At 45.0% G+C, this 14,898-nt stretch overlaps 1 long non-coding RNA gene across 1 annotated transcript; it reads left to right on the top strand.

Moving 5' to 3' along the window:
* The first annotated feature begins 355 nt into the window (after nucleotides 1-355).
* Nucleotides 356-13,425, top strand: LOC129467645 (uncharacterized). The gene is made up of 4 exons (XR_008652415.2): nucleotides 356-606; nucleotides 1,025-1,490; nucleotides 11,454-11,610; nucleotides 13,091-13,425. It is a non-coding gene; the product is annotated as an uncharacterized lncRNA (long non-coding RNA).
* The last annotated feature ends 1,473 nt before the right edge of the window (nucleotides 13,426-14,898 follow it).

Here is a 14,898-nt window from a genome sequence, read left to right on the forward strand (position 1 = left end):
TAATAATTATTATTATTACTGTAATATCTAATAACTGAGTCATTTCCATGTGCTGGGCTCTGTGCTGAGCACATTAAGTGTGAAATCTCATTGAACCCTCCCAACATTCTGAAGGATGAGAACTCCTCATTTTACAAATAAGAAACCTGAAGCTCAAGAGGTGAAGCAATTTGAATTTGAACCTCAGGATCCTCGTGGGGATCATAGCAGCAGCTCTCGTGTAGAACTGCAGTAAAGGCTAAATTACTAAGGCATACATGTGCCTAGCACGTAGAAAGGTCTTAGCAAATGACAGTGACAATGGTGATGATGATGACAGTTACCAAGGACGAAAAGAGTGGAAAGAGGTAGATCCGTACTTGGGCCTTGACTCCACTGTGTGACTTTTGGCGAACTACCTAATTCTCTGGGGCTCAATTTCCCCCGTCTGTCAAATGAAAACAGTACTCTAGGGCCATGGTTCTCAACGTGTGTAGCCTGGGCCGGCAGCATTAGCCGTCACCAGGGAGCTTGTTGGAGATGCAAATTCTTGAGCCCTCCCTGAATGGACTAATTCTGAGACTCTGGGAGTGGGATCCAGTAATCTGTGTTTCACAAGCCCTCCTGGTAAGTCTGACGCATGTTTAAGTTTGAGAACCTCTGGTCTAGATTGCTAATTTTGCATTTTTTGAAATGACATCAATACTTCCTTCTGTCAAATTCATGAAAAGGCAGGAACAGGAAGCAGATCAGAGTTGCAGCATTAGGGGTGAGGCAGCCACCAGGACCCATGGTTCTGTTCACTCTCCCCATCCTTGTCCCCCTGCTTGGAGGCTCAACAGGGCCAGGTGTGAAGGCCAGGGTGATGCTGTAGCCTCTCTGCTCTGCATTAATGCCTCCTGCTAGCCAGAGCCCATGCTCCACACCAGCCTCCCTCCCTCCCACTCAGCCTCCCTTCCTGTTTACACGTTCTGTAAAGTATGAATTTGTGGTGGCCTCGTGAAACCTGGTCTATTTCTTTCCTTCTTTATTTTTTTTTTTAAAGAGGCTTGAGACTGTAATTTGGTTAATTATTTCCCAGAGCCCCGGTTTGGTGGCTACAGCACAGCACGAGGCAGAGGAACGGAGACAGGTCCTCGGAAGCCTCTTTCCAGAAAATCTAATTTCATCATTGAGAAATCTTCTGTCTTAAACAGCCTCTGCCACCGCCATAAATTTACATATTCTATATGCCGCCGGAACGGAGTGGGCCCTATTTGCATAATGCTGCTGGAGGGGCTCATGCTCCTCTTGAACCTGAATGTAGCAGGAGCGAGGAAGCAATTATTAAGCTGTAGACGTTGGCAGGGAGAGAGGCCTCAGATGGATTTCGACTCCAAACCTCATTCGCCAGGGCTGCTCATTACCGAAGGCCTGGATCCCAGGCTGAAGGTGGATCCCAGGGCTGGGAAAAATCAGTGTGAATTGCTTTCTCCAGGTTATGTCTGCAGCCAGGCCGAGGCCAGATGTGGGTGAGTACCTTTGGTTTTCCAACGTTGATCATTGGAGCAATCGTCTCTCTGCTCCCAAGGTGGCAATTTGTTTCCTGGACAGTGTTGTCACTTTGCCTGTGCCACATATTCCTGCCCCTTTCCCTCACACACCTCCAAGTACCTACAAGACAGGTCAGCCAGGGTTTGCTCACTTCTTTTTCAGCAATCTAGTGTGAGCCTCTCAGAAATGCTTAATTAACAGAAAGTGGTGTTTAACAATGTCCCAGCTGGAAAATGGCAAGTGGAAACAGGAATTATCTCGTGCCTCAGTGGTCCTGCTTAAAATCTACCCTTCACCATCCATACTCATGCTGGCTAGGAAGTTGGGCGTCTTTCCCTCTATGGGATCTCTGATGGGACAATCGAGTATTTTGGGGCTCAGGGGCTCAGCCCTGGGGTCATTTGGTGTTCCAGGATCCATAGGTCACTCTCTACAGTTTCTGGCCCTTCCAGGGCTGTGGGCTTAGCCTCCAAGTTACTTTATGTCCTGCCACTCCCAACTTCAGTAGCCCATGGGTGCAAATGGCCACCTTTGGTTCCGTAGTGACCAGCTTGGATTTTACTCTGTAAGGCGCCATCTTGGTTTTTGCTCTGTAGGGTGCCATCTTGGTTTTTACTCCATCTTGGATGTAAATGGCCTCCTATATGCCTGATGGTGTTCAAAGAACAGGTCCTGAGTCTAGGGCAGTTTTTTGGTGGAACTTTAAGCCCAGCCCTTCCTGACAGTTTTTAAACCAGGTGAATTCATGAACCACTCAGCTAGAAATCTACCTGTCCACTTCCACGGGTAAACACCATGGGCATATTTGCTAAGTGATACCAGTAAATGTGCTAGGCTTATACACTTATTGACTGAATGAAACATTGTCAAGCAAACCATGATCAGCTGATGGAGGAAGGATCACCAGCACTTTGCCTCTTATACTTAATAATGGATCATGTAATTTTAATTTTTCCAAAAAAACAGCTTTTATTTCTGAGGAAGTGGAAATACATTTGAAAACACCAGTTTCACTTCTGGCTGACTTGATGCTCAAAACTGGCTGATTTACCAGCCCAGAGATGACCCATGGTACTAAAAGCCCACTCCTTTCCAGCATTTAAACAGTGAGCCATTTGTTGGAAATTTAAAATAGCAGGTCCTTTGCTGAAAAAAAAATTTTTTTGCATATCTCCACTGACTTAAGAGGTGCCATCTCCTCAAAAGACCTCAACATTTTGTCCTCGGCGAGAACTGTCTCATTACAAGAATTTGGAGGGAAGTCACTTTTTCCATAAGACTGCATCCAACATTGAACTATTTCTCCAAGAAAAGGAGATTGTTCTTGATTAGCCAAACTCAGGACTCTAAAAACATAAAATGGCGACTTTTCCAAAGGAAACTATTTGGCTGCATAACTGGAACCAGTGCTTAAGAGCCACAGATAGTCTCTAAAGTGAGATTTCAGGATGCAGCTGTGGGTGTGTACTCAAGCAAGACCTTGACATCTCTAAGCCTCAGTTTCCTGATCTTTAAAGTGAGGTTAATGATAGTACCTCCTTCAATATTGTCACTGGAGGGATTAGATGGAATGATGCACAGCAGTTGAATCACAGAAAGGTTCAATAACGTGCCTGAAGCCAGAGGAAGTTATGATACAGGCATACTTGGAACTCAGGTGTGTGCTTGTTCAGCCATCATGTTGCATGGTGCTACCTACCATGGTGCAGGTATGATGATGACTGGTGCTTACAAAAATCCAGAGTCGTATCAGTTGGCTTTTTGGGCCGAATGGCTCAAAGGTCTTCAAAGAGAAGATACTCAAAGAAACACATGCTTCACTAAACTGGTAAGCTTGTTTAGGAACAGAAGTGAATGGCTATTTCCAAGCAGAACTGGTAAAGACCCAGTCTTTCATTTTATCTGGAAGGCCTCCTTTGCTTGCCATGCAAGGTGGGTTGTTGTGGTAAAGGCAATAGAAGGCGAAGTGACAGGATATGTTAATACACCAGAGAGAAGAGTTTACTTGTAAATAACCTGTCATCACAGTTGACTCCTTTGAGTTATCGGGTTGCCTATGCCTTGATTCCAGATTGCGTTAAGGATCAGCCATGTTTCAAGAGCTGGTGGCTGCCTTCCCAGCATGCCTCTGATGAAGTTGCAACCTCTGAGGGCAGTTCCTGGTGACAGTAACAAGCAGTGCAAGGTACCAACCAGCAGGACAGCACAAGGTAAAGGAAACAGTTGCACCATATGAAAACACAAAAGCTCACCTAATTAAGAACCAGCAGTGTTGTGATTCTTTGTTTGACAGTAACTCCTAAACTGAACAGGTGCCAACACCATAACCCAGAGATCCCACATTAGGTACACACCTGACAAAAATGACAAAAATGACTGCATATGTGCACTAAAAGGCATGTGTGAGAATGTTCTGGGTGCATTCCTCTAATCCCTGAAACTGAGAACTACCCAAATGTCCACCAGCAGTTAAATGGATACGTTGTGCCATATTCCCAGAAAGGTGTACCATATGACAGGCTTGGCAAATCCAGCCACCTCCTGTTTTGTAAATAAAGTTTTATCAGACACAGCCGGGTTCATTCATTTATATATTGTTGGTGGCAGCTTTTGTACTACAACAGCAGAATTGGCCCTTTCCAGGACAAACTTAACCAACTCCTGCTGTGTAAGAATGAAAATGAGCAGTCTATAACTTCCCTGTGAAACGTGGGTGATTTTCACAAACATAATATTGAGTGAAAGGAGAAAACACACACAAGTACCTGTTGTACGATTGCATTTACATAAAGTGCAAAGGCAGGCAGAACTAGTCTATGTTGCTAGAGGACAGAATAATGGCTGTCCATGAAGGATAGTAACTGAACTGGGCGCTGGGAACATTCTGATTCTTAATCTGGGTGTCGATTACGTGGGAGTTCATTTCGTGAAAATTCATCAAGACGCACACATTGATGTCTACACTTTCCCACACGCACGTTGTTCGTCGATAAAGATTTAAAAATAAATAAAAAAAAGAAACGGTGGGTGTAGATAATGATGCCAAGTATTTTCTCAATGTATTTCCTGGACAGAAAGCTCAAATAACAGATTGTCAAGTTAGAAAACAGATAACTTTAACTTTTACACATGAGCACACATTTATTCATTCACTCTACAAATGTTTATTGATTACTCACCACGCGCCAGGTGCTGGGGAATCGGCAGTGAATGAAATGGAACACGGCTCCTGCCTGCTCGGTACTTACATTCACGCTCACATACGCCCAGGAAGCCTCACATGGGCGTGCACCCACACTTACCAGCATGGACCTGGAAACACATGGGCCCAGGACCTGCATTTGCAGGTGGAGCCCTTCTCAAGTAAGCACTTTTCAGAATTTTGCTTTTCCTCCTCTCTACTGTAATCACTGCCTCCCTCATCCCACGGACATAGGAACTGAGGAAGGAGCTCAGCTTACTCTCTATTACCCAGAGGAACCTGTATCTTCAGAGTGCTATGGGCCTGTACAGGCCAGGAATCCAGTTTAGACCCCAAAGGGTGATGGGTCAAACCAGCTTTCCTGGGTCACACTGGCATCTGAGATACATGGAGGTCAAACAGAAGGACACCCAGGGCTGAGTGAGGAGGTGACCTTGAACTCAAGGATGCCCTCGGATGCTCCTTGGATTTTCTGTCAGGCTTCCTGCACTCAGTGTGGTTACCTGCCACCCATGCATGTGGTCACTAGAGCCTTGCGACCCAGTGGCCAGGGTTTTCCCACATGTGAATGAATGGCATGCTGAGATTGCATATTTGTATCTCATCTTCTTGAAAAAAGAAAATGCCGGAACGATAGAGCTGGGGATTCATGAGCCTAAGTCCTGCATGTTGTGAATAAGGATATGGAGGCCTCACTGTGGGGAGGACCTTGCCCAGGTTTTCATGCTCAGCCCAGGCCATGCCTGCAGGACTCCAACCAGGAGCCTGTCCCTTACTCTAGGTGAATGCTTCACTGCTGAGGTGCTCACACTGAAAGAGGACAGCTGGTCCTTTTCTAATGGCCTCATCACTTAGATCAAATCCACCTCCTTACCCTGGAAGATGTGACTGCATGAGCTGGTCCCTGCTCACCTCTCTGACCTCATCTCCTGCCACTCTACTCTCCTCCAGCCTCCTTTATGTTCCTCCAACATCCCATGCTCATTCCCACCTCAGGGCCTTTGCACACACTGTTCCCTCTCCCTGGAGCACCCTTCACTCTGGATCATGAGGTTGGCTCCTTTGATTCATTGGCGTCTTAGCATAGATATCATCATCTCTCAGAGAGGCCTTCCCCAGTCACCTCATCTGAGCAAGACATCATCTCTTCATTCTCTATCCCCCTACCCTTATGTGACTTTCTTCGCAGCATTCATCACCATCTGAAATCATTCCCTTTATTTATTTGTCTATTTTGTGAGCACTATCAGGGCAAGGATTGCCTTCCTGTTCATTGCTCTACCCCAGTGCCTCCAAGAAGCTTGGCATGTAGTAAGCATTTAGGACACGTTAAATAAACAAATGGATGAAGGAATGAAAAAAGCATCTATACTAGACTAGCTCACAATGCAGCTACATCTCTGAGGGATGCAAGCTCTCCTGGCCATGCTGATTAAGACATCTCCAGTATCAAGAACAGCTTCTGGATTGTTTGTATGTGAAGCATATTGACCCAGGGCTGAAGGGACACTTGACAGCAATTTGTGTTTACATCTTTGATCAATAGACATCTCAATGCTCACCCCAACGCAATCTATTGCTGATGGTTATTAATTATGGTGCCTTCCTTTTCTTGCATCTCCTTGACACCCATAAGGTCTGTCCTTGTTCATCTTCTACTATTGGGAGTTCCCAGGCCTGTAGTGGATGCTGAGAAGGAGTCTCTGAGTGTTGTTTATTTTCCCTGCCCAATGTTTGAACCACAGTTCTAGATGCTGCCCCTGTCTCTCCCATGTGCACCTGTTGAAGAGGCTGAGTTGGGGACATTGTGGTTAGAGGCCACCTTAGTTCCAACCTCAACTTTGTCCTCCACTCACTGTGTGTCCTTGGCCCCATCACTTCCCCCTCCCTAGGCCTTGATTCTACTCACCTTCAAAACGAGAAGGCTCTTAGAGACCCCTTCAAGTTCTGAAACTTTGGAATTTTTATGAACAGTCTTCATACTTTTAATACTGAGTCCTGCCATCTTCTTTGTTGGACACATGGTCCATTCCTATAATCTCTGAATTGCATCCATTCACTCATTCACTCAACAGTAACTCATGCATTCAGATACCCACCTAACAGATACTTTTTGAGAATCTTCAAATGTCCCTATGAAGCAACTGGGATACACTTAGCCACAGTTACCATTAAATAAAAGGCACCCAATCTCCCTTCTCTGGTTATTTAATGTAAGCCTCCCAAGAACTTTGGGAATAAAACTGTAACCTACCTATTACACAGATGAGGAAACTAAAGCCAAGCATGATCAGGGACTTGCCCAAGGCCACACAGCTATTGAGTGGCTAAGCCAAGATTTGAACCCAGAGACATCTGGCCTAAACTTTGTAATCTGACCCTTCCAACTTGGGATCCCAGCCCTAAAATACCATCCACTCTGCCCCTCTTTAGGAGAGATCTCTGGAGTTTCATTTAGCCGTATGCCAGTGTTTCTTATCAAAGAGAGAACCATTTTAAAGAAGGACAGTGATTGTTATAACATTGAGCCAAAGCATCCATGGCTTATAGCCTGGGAGAGTTCACAAACTGGGTCTAATTAGTTGCCACCAATTAACATCAAATCACCCTTCAACTGGGCACCACAATCATCTCAAAATCAAAAAGACAGACGACCCAGATCGTACTTAAAGAAAGAGGCTACGCATCAAATGCCATTTACTATGCTAAGCAGATTCCTTTTTCCTACAATGTGCTGATTTTGAGACACGGAAATATATTCAAATTAACCCCTGAGCTATTCCTCTTCTAAATTCTCCATTTAGGGTTGACTCCATGGCGCGTGATATTACTAATTCAGAGCTCCGGGAAGGCATGCTGATTGCCTTAGACGTGGATAAGAACTCTGCTAACACATAGTTTCATGCCGGGTGAAAATCAGAGCTCAGGGCACATGCTTCAGCTCCCAGAGCAACACGGAAGATCTCCCTTACCCCCACCCCAGGACCTGGCCCCAACCAAATCCATTCTTGGACTCATTAAACAAATATTTATGGCCAGGCATGGTAGCTTGCACCTGTAACCCCAGCACTTTGGGAGGCTGAGGTGAGAGAATAACTTGAGGCAAGGAGTTTGAGACCAGCCTAGGCAACATAGTGAGATCCCATCTGTACAAAAAGTTTAAAAATTAACTGGGCATGATGGTGCATGCCTGTAGTCCCAGCTACTCAGGAAACTGAGGCAGGAGAATTGCTTGAGCCCAGGAGTTCGAGGCTGCAGTGAGACAGCCTGTCTCTTACTGTCTCTTTATATATATATATATATATAGAGAGAGAGAGTGCACCCACTATGTGCTGGACACTGTCCTTGGTGCTGGAGATGTGAGATAGGGCAGAGAATAAAAGACAAAAGGTTCTGCCTTTAAGATACTTACATTGTAGTGGGAAAGACAGATAATAGTAATAATAAATTATATACCACATTTGATAGAAAAAAGTTCTATGAAGCCAAATGAATCAGGGTCAAGCAGCAGACGGTAGTGTATGGCAGAGATTGTGACTTAAAGTAGGGTTATCAGGGAGGATCTTGCTGAGAAGAAGATGAATGAAGCAAAATTTTATTCCAAGGCTACTGAAAGAATCCAAGGAAAGGTGATTGGGCCTCCATCCATGACAGAAACAGTGGCAATGCAAGGGCAGATTAAAGTCGCAGAATATTTTGAAAGTAGAGTCCACAGTGGTTGTGATGGAGTGGAAGGTGGGCAGTGGAATAAAGGGAAGAGATAAAGGTGACTCCAAGGTTCCCCAAGCACCTGGGAGGGTGGATTTGTCATTGCCTGCAATGGATACACCTGCTAATAGAATGGGGAGGATTGGTTCCATTTGGGGCACACTCTGTTTGAGATGCCTGCACGACAGTTACATGGAGTCGTCTAGCAGCCCAGATACGTTCCCTATAGAGCTTGCTCCAAGCAAAGTCCATTATGTCCTTTCATGGCCCCTGCTGTATGTTTTGTTCATACCAAGCCTCTACCTGAAGGGCCCTCCCTCATGTCAACAGGGGCAATCCCTGTGTTTGCCATCCCAACTAGTCCATGAACCTGGAATCCTGCTCCTCTTCAGAAATTTCCTAGTCCCTTTCTCTGTACCTTTTGCAGGCATTTATTCTTTCCTACCCAGCTCCTAACAGGCAGATGAAAGACGAAATATTTAAGGGTTGGGAAGGGCATGAGGGGAGGCCCTGCCCTCATATCTCACGAGTGACCAACTCTCTCCTTGGGAGTATGCTGACCTGCCTTCTCCCTGTCTCCTGAGAACTCCAGTCTCTTCTTAAGAGCCACAGGCCTTTTCACAATATGCCTTTATCAATATGATTCCAATAAATGTTTCGGTTCCGCATATAAATTCCAGCGCCTGGCTGCCCAGCGGAGGAGACCTGCTCAATGAGTAGACCATAAAGATGTAATAATGCAATTAAAAGGTATGGCCTGTCACCCTCGTAAAGCTGGAGATCAATGCGGGGGTGAGTGGGGGAGCTGAAGGCAGCAGGGAGAGGAATCTGGTTTCCTTGCAGTGTCTGAAGGGGAAAAAGTACCTGGCCGGGCCTTGGGGAGAGGTTTTGGCTCTGGCTTGGGGTCCTATCCTAGGCCTCTAACCTCCCCATAGAGGGTTGGATGTTAAGAGACATGGGTTCTGTCTCCAGGCCAGACTTGGGAGGTTTGAGCCTTTAAACATGTCCCTTCTACTCTATAAGCTTCCGTCTCCTTACCAGTAAAATGGGTGTATGATAATACTATCTTCTTCACAGAACTGTTGAGATAGAACAGATCCAAATAATTTTAGTGCCAGAGAGGTTCTGAGTTCAGGGACTGCAGACTCAAATACCTACAGGGGCTGGACAGAGGTACACATGAGGGAGGGAGGTGGGCCAGGTGAAGAGAAATAGGGAACGATGGAGACTGGGGCACAATGGGCAATGCAAGTCTCATTGAAAGAAGGCAGCACTGCCCTTTCCCTCCTGCCAAGACAGAAAGTCTGATGTCATGTAGGAATGTCAGCCTGGTGTCACCAGATCTAATTTTTAAAGAGAAGTACAATTTGGATATGAGACTTCAGAATTTTCACAACTCTACATTAACAAGATGTAATCACATCTTTTGGCCATATACAGCCAGGGGCCCTCCATTTTCCACCATTCCTCTGGGCCAACTCACTTGTGAGTTGATGGGCCTCTACTAATGCATGACGTCACATTCAGGCTGTTTGTTTCCATGCATATGTGCATGTAGAATTATCACAGTACATAAACTGTGGCACAAAACTGCCCAAGCTCACCTCCCAGCTCTGCCTTTGGCTGACTGTGTGATCTCTGGCAAGTTATTTAGCCTCTCTGTGCCACAGCTTCCTCAGGTGAAAAGTGAAGTTAGGAGCAATTCCTACTCAGAGCGTTGCTATGAGGATTAGATGACCCATCCCTGCGAAGCACTGAGGACAATGCCTTGGTGATCAAGGGCTTCCTCCTGAAGGTTGCTTTTCATGGACGCACAAAAGTACTCATGATAGGCGTGGAGGTCATGGCCTGCTGCTTTCAGTTCCAGAGCTTGCAGTGACAACCTGTCATCCCTCCCCAAGTGCATTTCTCTTCCCAAGAAGGGAACCACCCTCAAACCAGAAACTAGGACAACCTCCTTCTTCTGCCTCACCTGCTTCCTGTAACAAGCCAGCCCCATGGAATCACCCCCCCCCCCCCCCCCCGGTAACATTCCCTGGGTCTGGTTGGTTCTCTAAGCCTCACTGCCACCATCCGCCTCTGTCTCAGTCTCTCTCCTAACTGTTTTTTCTCTCTCTCCTGGCCCCTGCCTGCCGTCTCCACTATGGCTGCCTGAAGGAGCTCTCAAAGTCACACATCCTGCCACCTTTTCGCTGATGCCTTTCAGCTCCCAGAACACAACACGCTCTTTACCACCTTCATGGTTGTGCTTTGATTGTTTGCTCCACCTGGAATTCTGTTTCCCATTTTTCCACCTCAGGCTTGCTTGGCTAATTTCTACTTTCCTTCAAGGTGCAGCTCAAGTCATTCCTCCTCCAGGCAGTCCTCCCTAATCCCTTAACAGTGATCAATGCCTTCTCTGTGCTTTTATGCCTCTGGGTTCTATGAAAATCCTGGAATTGATCACACTGAACTTTCACTATCTGTTTCCATAACTATGTCCCTCTGCAGCCTGCAACCTGGGAGGACTGGGACCCTGTCCTATTTATCCCTATATATCTCCTGTGATCGGCACAGAGGAGAATATGCTTGTTGAATGAGTGAATGAAATGATTCGATGTTTTCTCAATGTGAAACGTTGTCATCATCATCATTAAGGGGGATATTGAAAGACAAGTTATGAAGCTCATGTCACAAATAGGTCCTGGAGATTCTGGGTCCTCTGAGATCAAATCCTGAAGTGCAATTGGCATTTCCAGGAGTGGAATCCAAGACTCACACCCAGGACAAGCAAAGACACAGTGGCGGTGAGATCACTACATTATGAGACAGCCAGCTCCACCTGGAAGCAGCTCTACTAGTTAGAAAGGTCTACATTGCCTCCTAGGTACTTCCAAAGCTTCTCCTTGTTCTGGTCACTAAAGATGAGAGAGATTAGCTGTGTTTTCTCCCACCCATTCATACTGGCAAACAGAAAGAGCTTAAAGGGGCAGAAGGGAGTGGGTGATACCTCTAACTGAAGTTTAACTTGGGGCCTGTGAATAGATTTCAGGGGGCCTTTGAGCATCCTGGACAATTCATTGCTTTGCTCAGCCATTTATTCAACAATCACAGGACACTGGACACAGAGTTGAACAAAACAAATGAACTTCCTGCCCTCACAAGGATTACGCTCTAGAGCAGGAAGACAAACCTTCATCAAACAACATGTAAATGCAGTCATGCGTCATTTAACAACATGGATATGTTTTGAGAAATGTGTCATTAGGTGATTTCATCATTGTGCAATCATCATGGGGTACTTACACAAACCTAGATGGTATTACTATTTTTGCATATTTTAATTTACATGTTAGGTTGGTGCAAAAATAATTGTGGTTTTGCCTTTAAAGTAATGGCAAAAATCATGATTACTTTTACACCAACCTAATATTTTTTTCATATGGAAAACCAAATGTTTCAGCACCATTACTGAATATCAATCATTTTCCCTACTTGATCTGCAATGTCAATATCAAATGACACTCATCAGGTTTCTATATATGTTCCATTATAATCTTATGGGACCACAGTCATATATGTGGTCCATTGTTGACTGCTATTTTGTTATGCAGTGGATAACTATATATATCATATCCCCACTAAGGAGAGAGGTTAAGATGGAGTCACAGTAGTTGGCCTGGTCTGATAGATTGGGAACGGCATCTCTGAGGACTAGGGCTGAGAAGAGATTAGAACTAAAGGAAGAGGGGGAAGGAAGGGCCTCCCTGGCAGACAGAGCAGTGAGTACAAAGGCCATGTGGTGAAAGGAAGTATTGGAAGTGATTGGGAGTAAAATAATGGACGTGAGAAACTCTCAATAGGTACATGAAGGATTGCATAAAACCCTAAAATGTTTAGAACCCTGGTGTCTGAGCCAATAACTCTGGAACTGTGGCCTAAAGAACACTTATTCAGAAATGCAGGCCCCAGATCTCTTGAATCAGACTCCAGTGGCAGGACTCCGGGATGTATATTTTACTGAAAGATTAGATACACCTTAAAGCTTTAAAACTTGTCTGTTTGCATGACTATGTCCCTCTGCAGCCTGCAACCTGGAAGGACTGGGACCCTATCTTATATATCCGTATGTATCTCCTATGCTTGACACAGAAGAGAATATACTTGTTGAATGAGTGAATGAAATGATTCAATGTTTGCTCAATGTGGAACGTTGTCATCATCATCATTAAGGAGAATATTGCAAGACAAGTTACAAAGCTCATGTCACAAACAGATCCTGGAGATTCTGGGTCCTCTGAGATCAAATCTTGAAGTGCAATTGGCATTTCCAGGAGTGGAATCCAGGACTCACACCCAGAACAAGCAAAGACACAGTGGCGGTGAGATCATTACGTACACTCTCCCGAAGCACTCCCCTACCATCTCTCTTCAACACAGTATTTTGGCAAGTATTGCTAGAAAAATGGGAACTATGATGTATTGAGTACCTACCATGTGTTACCTCCTATATGAGATTTATCTCATTTAATCTTGGCAGTGGTCTTATTTTACACACAAAGAAACTGAGGCTCAGAGAGGTGAAGTCACTAAGTCAGGTAATGGCAGATCTGGCATACAAACCTAAGTCTATGTATCACCTGAGCCCAAGCTCATTGCTTCTTCCTGACCATGCTTCTTCCCTTTCAGCAGTTCCACTCCCAAGGCTCCCCACTCCATCCCCATGATAAGCCAAAGTTGAGTAAACTGGACACCAGAATAATAAGTGGGAAAGAGAGGGACAGGTCTGATGAGTTACCATGAAATGAGCACTGGACTGTAGGTCAAGAGGCCAACCCCAGCTTTGCTGCTGACATTCTGTGTTGTCTTGAACAAGTCACACCCTCTCTTAGGGTCTCCATTTCTTCATCCATAAGTGAAATAAATCTATAAAAATATCCACCTGTCTTGTATCATGGACTTTAATGAGATAATGTCTAGAAAAGAGAGTTCTATGGCACAAATAAAATAAGTGTAGTAACTAACATTTGTTAAGCCTCTACTATGTGCTGTTTAATCAACAGTAACCTTGCGAGCAGATGAAAAAACAGAAGCTCAGAGAATATGGGAACAGAGATACTGTGCTGTTTCCAAGCTGGTATCTCAAAGGGCCTCTTGCAATTCTTCTCTCTCTTGGACTCTAGAGAGAGAGTCCATGCACCATGGACCATGCACCATGAGAACAAGCCCAGGCTGGCCTGATGGAGGAAAAGACAAGTGATTTACCCAAGGTCACATAGCCAGCAGATTGCCTGAAGAAGCTTGCCTGGACTAACGCCTGTCTCATTCCAGAACTGAAGTCCATGACACTATGTTGACTCCCAGTGATAAAGATTTATATACATATATTATCCAATACAGATTTTCTGGAACCCAGCTATTTCCCTAAAGTAGAGACTAGGATGGTGGTAATTTCACGACAGGTACAGGCATGAGCTAGACCACTAGGGCTAGGGAACCACTTACTACTCATAGAATCACGAAGAATTTGCCTGGAAGGAATCTCAGATAGAATCTTCTCCATCTTACATATTGTACAGATGGCAACACTGAGGCTCAGGGAGGATGAGGGATTGTCTGAGACCCAAAAGGGTATAGAAACAAATGGAGATAGAAACAGAGCTCAAATGAGCCAACTCCTCCCTTCCTGCTCAAAATGTCATCTAATTCAGATGTCCAAGGAAAGGAGGCTGAGAGTGGGAGTGAGAATCACTGGGAGAAAGAAGAGATGAGCTAAGACTTACTTACATGCAGACAAGAGAGAGTGAGGGTGAGAAAGAAAAGAAGGGCCAAGTTATCTCTAGGATGATGGGCCATCATGGCTGGCCTTGGAACATTTGAACTTAGAGCCAGAGGACTCTAAGTTCAAGTCTTATGTGATTTATTTGCTTGCAAAACTGGCCCAAGTTTTTCCTACCTTTCTGTGTCCTTGCCATTTGCAATGTGTCTTTTCAGTTCCCTCCATTAGATGGTTGTGTCTGTCTCCAACTCTTCAATTTGGATTGGCTGTGTCACTTACTTTACCCATAGAATGTGTGCAGTGATCCTGTGCCTTTTCCAAGCCTGGGCCCAAAAAGGCCTTGTGAGTTTCTGCTATTTCTCTTGGAACTTGCTCATCTACCATGATCTGTTAGTGGATTAGAGACACATGGCCCTACACCCCCATCATCCTGGTCCAATAGTCAGCCAACCACCAGACATGCAAATCCATCTTTTTGCATGAATAAGCCCAGTCATGATTAGCTGAGTCCAGCCCAGACTACTAAAAGTGCCCAGCTGACCCATAGACTTGTAGGCAATAACAAATGCTTGCTGTTCAAAGCCACTGAACTTTGGGGTTGTTTGTTACTCAGCAACAGCTAACTGATACATCTTGGTCCCCTTACTTCCTAACTTTGTAGTCTTGAAAATAATCACTTCACCTGGTCTCCAAGCCTTTATTTCCCCATTCGCAAAAT

Source organism: Symphalangus syndactylus, chromosome 18, assembly GCF_028878055.3.
Source record: "Symphalangus syndactylus isolate Jambi chromosome 18, NHGRI_mSymSyn1-v2.1_pri, whole genome shotgun sequence".
Classification (NCBI taxonomy): domain Eukaryota; kingdom Metazoa; phylum Chordata; class Mammalia; order Primates; family Hylobatidae; genus Symphalangus; species Symphalangus syndactylus.